Genomic DNA, 10744 nt, shown 5'->3' with positions numbered 1-10744 from the left:
TACATATATACATTTGTTTGTTTGTATTCCACCTGCCTTCTTTTGTTTATTTTCATACACTTTCCCGTTATATATATATATATATATATATCATTTTGGAGAATACACATACAAGTATATATATATATATATACACATACAATTATATATATATAATATATATATATATATATATATATATATATATATATATATATACATGTATGTATGTATCTTGACCTCTAACTTCAACAGTTTTTATTGTCTCTCTGTTTATTTCCTCGTGTTCCTTTCTGTTGAAGAGCGTAGGCTCGAAACGTAAAACACTTTCTCACCTTCTCACCAAACTACTACATCTGCTTGTTATTTATGCATCTGCCTTCGTCTTTTTCGTTGTTTTTCCCTAAATTTCACATATATATATATATATATCTATATATATATATATATAATATATATATATATATATATATATATATATATATATATATACATATATATACATACACATACATGCACGCACATATACATACATTCTTATTTACATATACACATACATAAATACATATATACATGTATGTTTACATATCAAAATGAATCATTCGGTGAAAAATAATATTACACTGTTGTCAAGTATACTATCTGAAATAACTTCCAGAATAAAGTAACTTCGTGATGTGTTTGTATATATAAAGTAACTTACAGTGATGTGTTTGTATGTATAAATATCATTCAGCCACAGACACCTGAAAATAGAAAAACTAGTATTAACTTGTTTTGTACGCGCACACCCATGATAGAAATTGCAAACGTCATTAGTAAAAGCCTCCATAGATATTATCTCTCGCTCATATAATTCACTTCATCTTGGAAATTTACTGGATACTTTTGTATAACTTTAAATTAGAACTGACAATCCAGTCCTTTTTATTATAACGCCTTAAATGCGAATAAATGCATGAATTCATTTCAGAGCATGAAATTTCATTTAAAAAGCTGGAAATGTTTTTACAAAATTTAACAAAATGCGTAATGTCCAGGAAAATTAACAATGAAAATTAAACTGTCACCAACGAAAAAGAAAAGAATAACTATATTTATAACAATATGCCAAATATTATAAATAGAGAAACGAAGGGTGTATTCTTGGGCTCTGAAAGTAAAAATATATTCTTACATGGAAACCACAACGAAGGCAAACATTCAGCATATAAATATTTTCTTGTCACGAATAAAACTATTTGTAAAAGAAGATTTTGAAATTATCCAAATGTAAAAACCCATTAGTATATTATACAACGATCTACATCGGAAATTTATCCTTTCTATTGTCATTTATGAAAACAGATAAGATCAAATATACCATCGTATTCCTTGCACAACATATTTATTTTCGTCATCTTAAATAACGTATCAAGTACATAGATGAAAACAATGTTTCATTTAATGATGCTTTTGCTTTCAATTCGTAAAATATGAACCAAATTATTGCAGTTTACGCCAACTCAGCTAAAATAATGTGTGCAATATACATCCTTGCATTAACTTCTTTATAGTGCTGGGTTATGCATATTATTGAATACCTTGTCTGTCCTCTCTCTCCCCCATACACACACACACACATATATATATACATACATATATGCATACATTTATGTATAAACGGACGGACTGTCAGAGGGGTGGTGGACATTGAGACAGGCAGGCAGGCAGGCAGAAAGACAGACAGACAGATAGACAGACAGAAAGACAGACAGACAGATAGATAGATAGATAGATAGATAGATAGATAGATAGATAGATAGATAGATAGATAGATAGATAGATAGATAGATAGATAGATATCGAGTATTCGGTTTCGAAAACAACCGATCTTTCATGCGTGCATGCAGAAGTTCTCATGTAATTTCTTGTATGTTTATCTAATAACCTGTTCGACATTGCCATGAAAAGAAAAACACTACCTGATTTTGTATAAAATCAGATAACAGCAGCTTCGTCCAAAATTGCTTCTAATCACAACTTCAAATATGAAGGATAGTAGTTTGAATATTCTGCCCCGAGCCTTTTCCCAATCTTTGATCTTTCATAAACGTTGGCGATGTTTGAAAGTGGGTCCAACATTAGAATGTCGTCACTCTTTGATTGGCATTGGAACTTGAGAGATGTATCGATATAAAACAAATTCGCTGGTGTATTCCTAATAGCATAATTCGTTGCTTGAGAAGCAAAATATATTATGTCCACCAGTGACCTAGATCGGGACCGTCAGCGATGGAGAACAGTGGTAGACATTGTCGGCTCTATGTAAGATAATGCCGCTGAGACCACTAACTTTGAATGACCCAGTCCTATCAAGCAAAAGCAGGAAACCAAAGCCAAATCCATTGAGATATAATGAATATATCACATAATGATATCTCTCAATAGTTATAAGTGCAGACATCTATGCAAAATAGATATCACAGTTTTATTCTCGGCATAGGATATGCTCAAACACCTATACTATTCAGGATTACAGTTTTCATAAACAGTTTGTAATTTCAAGACTGGCAACACTAGGAAGAAGTTGAAATATAATATTGTTGTATTTTTTTATATATCTTCTTATTCCTTTTTCCTTATCAGACACACGCATATATGAATACATATAGATGCTCACCACAAATATATTTCATATATACAGCGTGCGATGGGTAAATTGTCACCATTTTATAATTTTGATTTCGTGCATGCGCATTGTCTGTTTTTTTTATTATTATTATTTTGTCGACTACACATAATAGTAGGTTCAGCAGGCACCGCCTCTGAAAAAAACATGAGATAATTCACTCTGCCAATACGAATATGTATCGATCGTGATAAAAATCAGACATCCAGTCAACATCATGGTGTTTAGAGTGATCACTAGTGATGGCGATGTTATGCCTTCATTCATCTTTCTACACGGCTTCAGACTCAACACTGAGGCCAGCATCAAGTGTCTGGAGGAGTGTCCAGGGAGTGGCTGCTGGAAGACACTATATCTGGCAACAGAACACTACACCACGCCACACACGCAGGAGAATCCAGTCATAGCTGTCAGGAAATTTCTGCGATCACATCACGCCTAACATTTGGCCACCTAACTCCCCATACTGCAACTCCCTTCATTATTATGTGTGGGGCGCATACATATACATATGCATATACACACATACATATATGTATATATGTATATAAGTATATATGTATGTATATATATATATATATATATATATATATATATATATTATATATATATATATATATATATATATATATATATGTATACATATATATATATGCATATATACATTCACACACATACACATATAAATATATATATATATATACACATATAGGTTCGTGTGTCACAAAGCTAGCTAGAGGCGATGGCTTCTTGGAGCTAATCAACGGCAGCATTCGTCCTATTTTTCTGGACTGCCATGTTAGCTTGGCGATAACTATTAATATCCGATACCGCTGCCGTAGTCTCCTTTAGAGAGACTTAGAAATATTAATATTTCCATACATATATGTATATACATATATACATACGTATATATTTGTGGCTGTTAGCAGTATTTTAGTTTGGTATTTTTTTGTTTTGTTTTTCCTTTTAATTTTTCTGATAGTCGTTTTTCTGTTTTGGGGAATTTTGCACTTAGTTTTCTTCATTGATCATGGTGGGGTATGTTTGGCACAAGTTTGTGACACTGTTAACAAACATCTGCGAAGATATTTTGATGCTGGGGGAGGTGTTTCCATGTGTGAAAGACAAACCAGCATGTGATATCTCGTTTATGATTGCATCCCAGTCGGCATTATAGAGATCCATAGTATCAAATGGGTTTGTTTGGAGAGAGGTCACTACGGTTAGCTTTTGGCTAGTGGAGTCTCAGGTTACAGAGAACCATTTTATGTCTGAAAGAATGGGTTTTTTTCCACTGTAATATTGTGTATAGTGTTAGTGTGGTTACTAAACACAAGGTCTAAACTGTTCTCATATCTTGTTGGTGCAAGGTCAAGTTGGGACAAGAAAAACTCATTCATAAAGTCGAGAAGTGATTCTACTGCTTCTTTATCAGCAGTTGAGGTGGGAGTGCCTGATTTCAAAATATTTGTAATCCAATCAACACAGAGTACATTAAAATCCCCCATCATAATTATAGCGATTGAAGTAATTGTGCTCCTTGAAGAGAGTGACATGCTGACTGACACCCAGCATGGTTTTTGGCCAGATACAAGCTGCCTAATACAGTTCTCACAGCACTACATCTTCATGTTAAAGCAGCTACTCAGCAATTCAAAAGTGGGCATGATATATTTCAACTTTGCTAAAGCCTCTGATAAAATCGAATAATGTATGATATACTACGATCGGCGTGGTCTTTGCATAGTTGCGATACTTAGAGTGTGGGCATACGACATTCTAAAAGCAAGAGATCAGGTAGTAGTAATCAACGGGTTTACTTCAAAGGAATCACAAAAAATGAATGGTAAATGGTTACCCATAGGGCGATATCTTAAGGCTATAATTTGTAGTGACTCTATCAGACGTATCTCAGCTACCCATATAGCCTCCGTTGCAAGTAATCCAGACGATAAACTATTTTCACTGGGACTAGAGAATCCTGGGTTTATTGCGCACTTGCAACAGCTGATGGGCGCAATATTCAGGCGGACTGAAGGCAATAACATACTGTTTAATACTGGAAAATTCCAAGCTCTACACTACCAGCATGCCAAACTGCATGACAAGCAGACAGGATACACTGACTGAGGAGGGGTTGTAATCTCTGAATCACAATTATTGCGCGACCTGAGCATTGAAACGACAATGATGCATCTTTCCGAATGCATGTTATTGACTTGGCAATAAAATGCAGGCAGTTAGTTAGATAGATCCTAGAAACCTTTCTGAACAAAATAACAGAAAACAAGTATGGTTCTCTGGAGGACATTTTCCTCAGCCGTTTAACTACTGCCTCAAACTATGATCACCATACAGCGTAAAATTTACGGTGGAACTCGAAGCAATCGAGCGAAGCTATACAAAGATGATCGTCTCATTCCTACATGGAAGCTACTGAGAAAAACGGAAAAAGTAAAGACTCTATATCCTTGAAAAAATGTGAGAAAGATATGCAGTTATAGATATCTGGAAAATCCTGGGTGGAATTCTACCAGACTACAGCATTGAAACTTACACAAACGGTGCGCCACAGAACAGTGTCAACAATCTCAACATTGACATCAAGATACAGGACCAGATATTGCAACAACTTGGGTTTCAAGGGCTCACCACTTTTCAATATCCTTCTAAAATACCGGAGAAACCAACAGTAGGAGGATGTTGGTGCTTTCAAAACAAAACTGTATTCCCTCCTATCAAGAGATTTGGATGAACCTATTTTGTGGCAAGAAGCGCAATTGAGGGCAACAACTTCAAACTCCGACATTCATTAAATGCTACATATCAGAGGAGGGGAGTTCAAGAAGGTAAGTGGTAGCAAAACTCACGGTGTTACCCCAGCATGGCCGCAGCTCTCGAACTGGAGCTAGTAAAAATACAAACACAGACACACCTTCCCTCTCACACATACACATATGAATGTCCGACGATAGATATGCGTGTGTCCAAACGTTGTGTGTGTGTGTGTTTGTGTGCGCGTGTGTGTATGGCATATATTCTTTAGGAAGTTAGAAATAATGGCCGGTAACAGAAAGGTAATTGGTATCGTACCCATAAAACACTTTACAGTGCAGCCGACTCAAGGGCTTTATAGGTGAGCGAAACCAATGGTGACTCTATGATCTGCCATAACTTTCCATATATATATATATATCAGAGAAGAAAATTAATATAATAAGAATGGGAAACGCATGGTTTACATTGGCATGTCTTTAATTAAATACGCAACAATGAAGTAAGAAGTATTTAATTAAAGACATGTCAGCGTAAACCATGAGTTTCCCATTATTATTGTATCCATTTTCGTCTCTTATATAACCTAAATTCCGGTTTACCAACCGAACCACTTGCTACTGTGCAATCTTTCAAAAGACTGTACCTACCCAGCTAACAGCCAGGAGCGACTCTGGATATATCTTCACCAAGACCAGACCAGCTTATTCTGTCTTTTTCACAAGTTATCTCCTTAAGCGTTCAAAATAATTTTTCCCTCGTCTTCACTTAAAAGTCCTCATCGTTTGTTTTTACTGTTTTATTCTCATTGTTCTGTCTTTTACTGTTGTTACTTTTTTATTGTTTTTACTATCTTGTTTTGTTCTTACTGTCCTGTTCTTGTTACCACTTTTACCCTCCGCAAAAAATCCTAACTTTTATTTAATTTGCTTTGCGGGAATGACTGTTTCACCGAAGTCGCGTCTCGTCCTTACCTTCGAAACGTGGAATATTCCCTGTGTTGTATGTCTTGTACTCTGTGTTTTTCGTTGTTTGAAAAAAAGTTCGTTTCTATGTTTTCGTTTCTCATTATGCTTAACGTTTTTATGATGTCCTGTACCCATATATGTATGTATATATACATATATATGTAGGTATGTACATATATGTATATATGCATATATTTATATATTATCTATCTATCTCTATATATATATATGTATATACATATATATATATATATATATGTTTGTGTATATATATATATGTATATATATACATATATGTATATATATATATATATATATTTATATATATATATATATATATATATATATATATATATATATATATATTACAAATGCAGTCGTAGACTTTTTCAAAGATCACATATATATAGTGAAACTGACATAGTCGTCGAAGAGAGTCAACCGGAAAAATTGTTTTACGTGATTAATTTTCGTACTTGGCTTTTCAGAGTTCATTCTTATCCGGGAGAACATTTCGTATCCTTCTTCTGTCGTGCATAAATTAAATTTTAACTGCAAGCAAAAGTCGAATAACTTGATTCATATCTATGTGTCTATTCCGCTCTCTCTCTCTCTCTCTCTCTCTCTCTCTCTCTCTCTCTCTCTCTCTTCATAATCTATCTGTGCATACACAGACGCACTTCACACACACACACAAACCCACATATGTATATACGCACATAGACAACAGATTCGGAGACGTGTGTTCATATATTCATACTTAAATAAACTTATATACAGGCACATATATATGTATATACTTTCGTGTCTGCAAACACATAAATACGTGCATATGTGTATGTATATATATTTAAGTGAATGTGTGCATGTGTGCGTGTGTGTGTTTGTGTATGTGTGTATACGTGCTTGTCCTTGTTTGCTTCGTATTTTTGCTCGTAGGTACATCACATCCTTTTTTATAGACACTAGCGTTATTTAATTAGTTAGTATAATATACATGGTGTATGTCTAATATTTTCAGAAGAATACAAAGCCACCACGTTACATCTTGTTGCTACGTGATCAGGAATGTTTTTGTTACTCCTAACAATTGAATCTCTATTATAGTATATCAATACCATTCTGTATTCAAAATATTCTTTTGTACTCTAGGTACAAGGCCCGAAATTTTTGTAGTAGGGGCCAGTCGATTAGATCGACCCCAGTAAGCGACTGGTAATTAAGTTATCGACCCTGCAATGATGAAAGGCAAAGTCGAACTCAGAACATTAAGACAGGCGAAACACCACTAAGCATTTCGTCCGGCATGCTAACGTTTCTACCAGCTCGCTGCCTTTACATTCAAAATATTAATTCACTTTGGAAATATGAAACTAGATTTTGTACTATAATTTTCACCACATTTTTATTATTTTTTTTATTAATACATCATCGTAATATCCTTATGACCTCCTTTTCGAAACACGAATTTCCTACAGTTGTCATTTATCATTGTTTCCAAATTTTTACGTGAGTAACATCTGCACCTCCCTGTGAGCCTTAATATAGCTGAAATTTGAGCGGCAAATTCTTCAATGCTTTAGTGAATGCCCATGTTTCAGCCCTGTATAGAAGAATAACTCCTCTTTTGCTAGAAACAACCTCACTTTCCCTTTCCTTGATAACTTTGAACTCCATACCCTTCTCAGTTTATGACACGCGCTCCAGGCAAGAGCTTTCCTTGCTACGATCAGTATTTGGTGTATTCGACTGTATGAGTATCATTTAGCATCAAGTTCAAAATAATAGCTAAAGCGGGATTTTATGTTGTTTGGAAATAAAACCTATATCCAAAATAATTCAGTATTTATATTTTCTGGAATTCAAAACAATGTTATTGTCTTTTATCAATGTCTAAACAGAATCGATATAAATAATCCTTTCTGCTATAGTCACAAGACCCGAAATTTGGGATCAGGGGTTGCATCAACCCCCAGTGTTTCACTGGTACTTAATTTATCGAGGCAAAGTTGACCTCATCGGAATCTGAACTCGGAAGGTAGTGACAGGCGAAATACTGCTAAGCCTTTCGCCTGGCGCGCTAACAATTCTGCCAGCTCGCTGCCTTGGAATCGATATAAATATTGAAACGGTAAATTTGAAAGTAAAAAAACCTTTGATGACTCCAATCAAATAGAAAAAACATGATATAATTGTAACAATCGCTAAATATACGCATTTATACATACATACACGCAGATTTATGTACATATAAATATATACATACTCACACACATACGTATGAATTAATAGCTAAATACACACATACACACGCATAGAGGTTGCGTCGGGCTTTTTCAGGAGATTTCTGTCAAGTACTCTTTTGCCTAACTTATTTTTTATAACCTTACGTTTCAGATAAATAATCTCACACATCGAGTGGACTCAACAAATGAAACGGCATGTTCTAATCCCTGTCTCGATAGCGCAGCATAGCGACACAGAGATTGTTGGCTTCCTCAAAGTCACCCAATCTTATTTTGTCAAAGTTCGGAAGGACCTGGAAGCTGCTGACGAGGATCCATCAGCAGCAGCTAAACGCAAAACGCATGCACAGTATCCTAATCCCACACGAACACTGCTTTATATAGAAACTTCAAATAATAACCGGTAAACCCCCAGAAAAGTCAATCAGAGCCATTGCAAAGAACCAAAAGTTTCAGAATGCACCATGTGCGGGAGAACATCCAGTGTGTTGTGCAGGGTTCAGTTTATGATGGTCGTGTGAAGAGAGAATCATTTGGTCCGTGAAAAATGCTTGCTAAACAAGTTAAAAACAGCCAGAGGCCGGAACGTTTTGGTGTTTTTCCGATGAGAAAAATTCGATCCGGGCCAAAAGAAATTACAGATTCTTAAGCAGAGACCCAGAAACAGTGATGTTTCTGGGATTCGTCAGCAAGGAGGAATATGTTATGGTTCCGCCCCTTTTTTCACGGGTCTTATGAGTCCATGACGCTGTCTACGCGGAGGTGTTGGAGAAGGTTGTGGATAGACAGAGAATGCGATGGAGCAAAGGAATTCCATATGTCTTCCAAGAAGACTCCACGCTTTCTCATAAGGCTAGGAAAAGCCAAATATGGATCCGCGATAATCACCATGGTCAGGTTCTTACAAACACAGCCTCCTATAAAAAAAGATCTCAATCCACTGGACTTAGAAAGGTAGGGAGTCATTCTTTGTAAGCCTGGTACTTATTCTATCGGACCCTTTTGCTGCACCGCTAAGTTACGGGAACGTAAACACACCAGCCTCGGTTGTGAAGCCATGTTGGGGGGGGGGCAAAAAAGACACACAAATATATACACACATACTCACATATATACATATATACGATGGGCTTCTTTCATTTTCCGTCTACCAAATCCACTCACAAGGAGGCTATAGTAGAAAACTATGCCACGCAGTGGGACTGAACCAGGAACCATGTGGCTGGTAAGCAAGCTACTTACCACACAGCCACTCCTGCGCCTATGTGGATAATTCTATTGAGTATGGCAAGAATTACTTATTACCTATTATCCTTCTACGACTTTGCTTGCTCGTCTCTCAGGTGGAGTCTCAGCGTTTCCAGCAACAGATTCATATTTATACTTGAAGAGAGTAAGAATATACATAGAATACTATATAGCAATGTCTATAGAAATTACACAACTTTGGCCAAAAACGTGAAATTGTTAATTTGAAGACATTTCTATTCTCTGGCCAGTCCAGGCTAAAGTGAAAGTACTGCTGACCCATGTAAAATGAATAGGAGTTTCAAGACAGTTCACAAGTATAAGTAAAGTACTTCTTTTCAGGAATTACTTAGAACTTACATAGGTTGTTGGTTCGGGATATCCATTAGCCAGACAATATTTATATATATACATATATGTGTGTATATGTGTGTGCATGTGTGTGCATGTGTGGGTGTGTGGGTGTGTACATGTGTTCTTTAGTGTGTGCATGTGTGTGTTTGCGCGCCTGCGTGCTTCTGTAACTCATTTAATGTACGAAAACTGAAGAACATATGTTAGGAATTATCTCAAACGACCACCCGGAAGGCCTCCACGACGGTGGAGTTACGATTGCAGGAGGACGAATGGGATCACGTAGATGAGAAAGGCGTGATCCAGAGAGGAGTGGACAGCGTGCTGTGACCAGCGGTGTCAAATGGACGCCTGACGGACTGGTCGGTCAAGGGGATCAAGGTGATTAAAATGAATAGAAGTGAAAATATACAAGAGATATACATCAGAAGCTAATATCGCATAAAATACCATATAATGAATTGCAAATATATTGATTGTACCTCACTTTAAGAACAACG

This window comes from Octopus sinensis, linkage group LG13 (genome assembly GCF_006345805.1).
Source record: "Octopus sinensis linkage group LG13, ASM634580v1, whole genome shotgun sequence".
Taxonomy (NCBI): domain Eukaryota; kingdom Metazoa; phylum Mollusca; class Cephalopoda; order Octopoda; family Octopodidae; genus Octopus; species Octopus sinensis.
Note: the sequence above shows the minus strand (reverse complement) of the source record.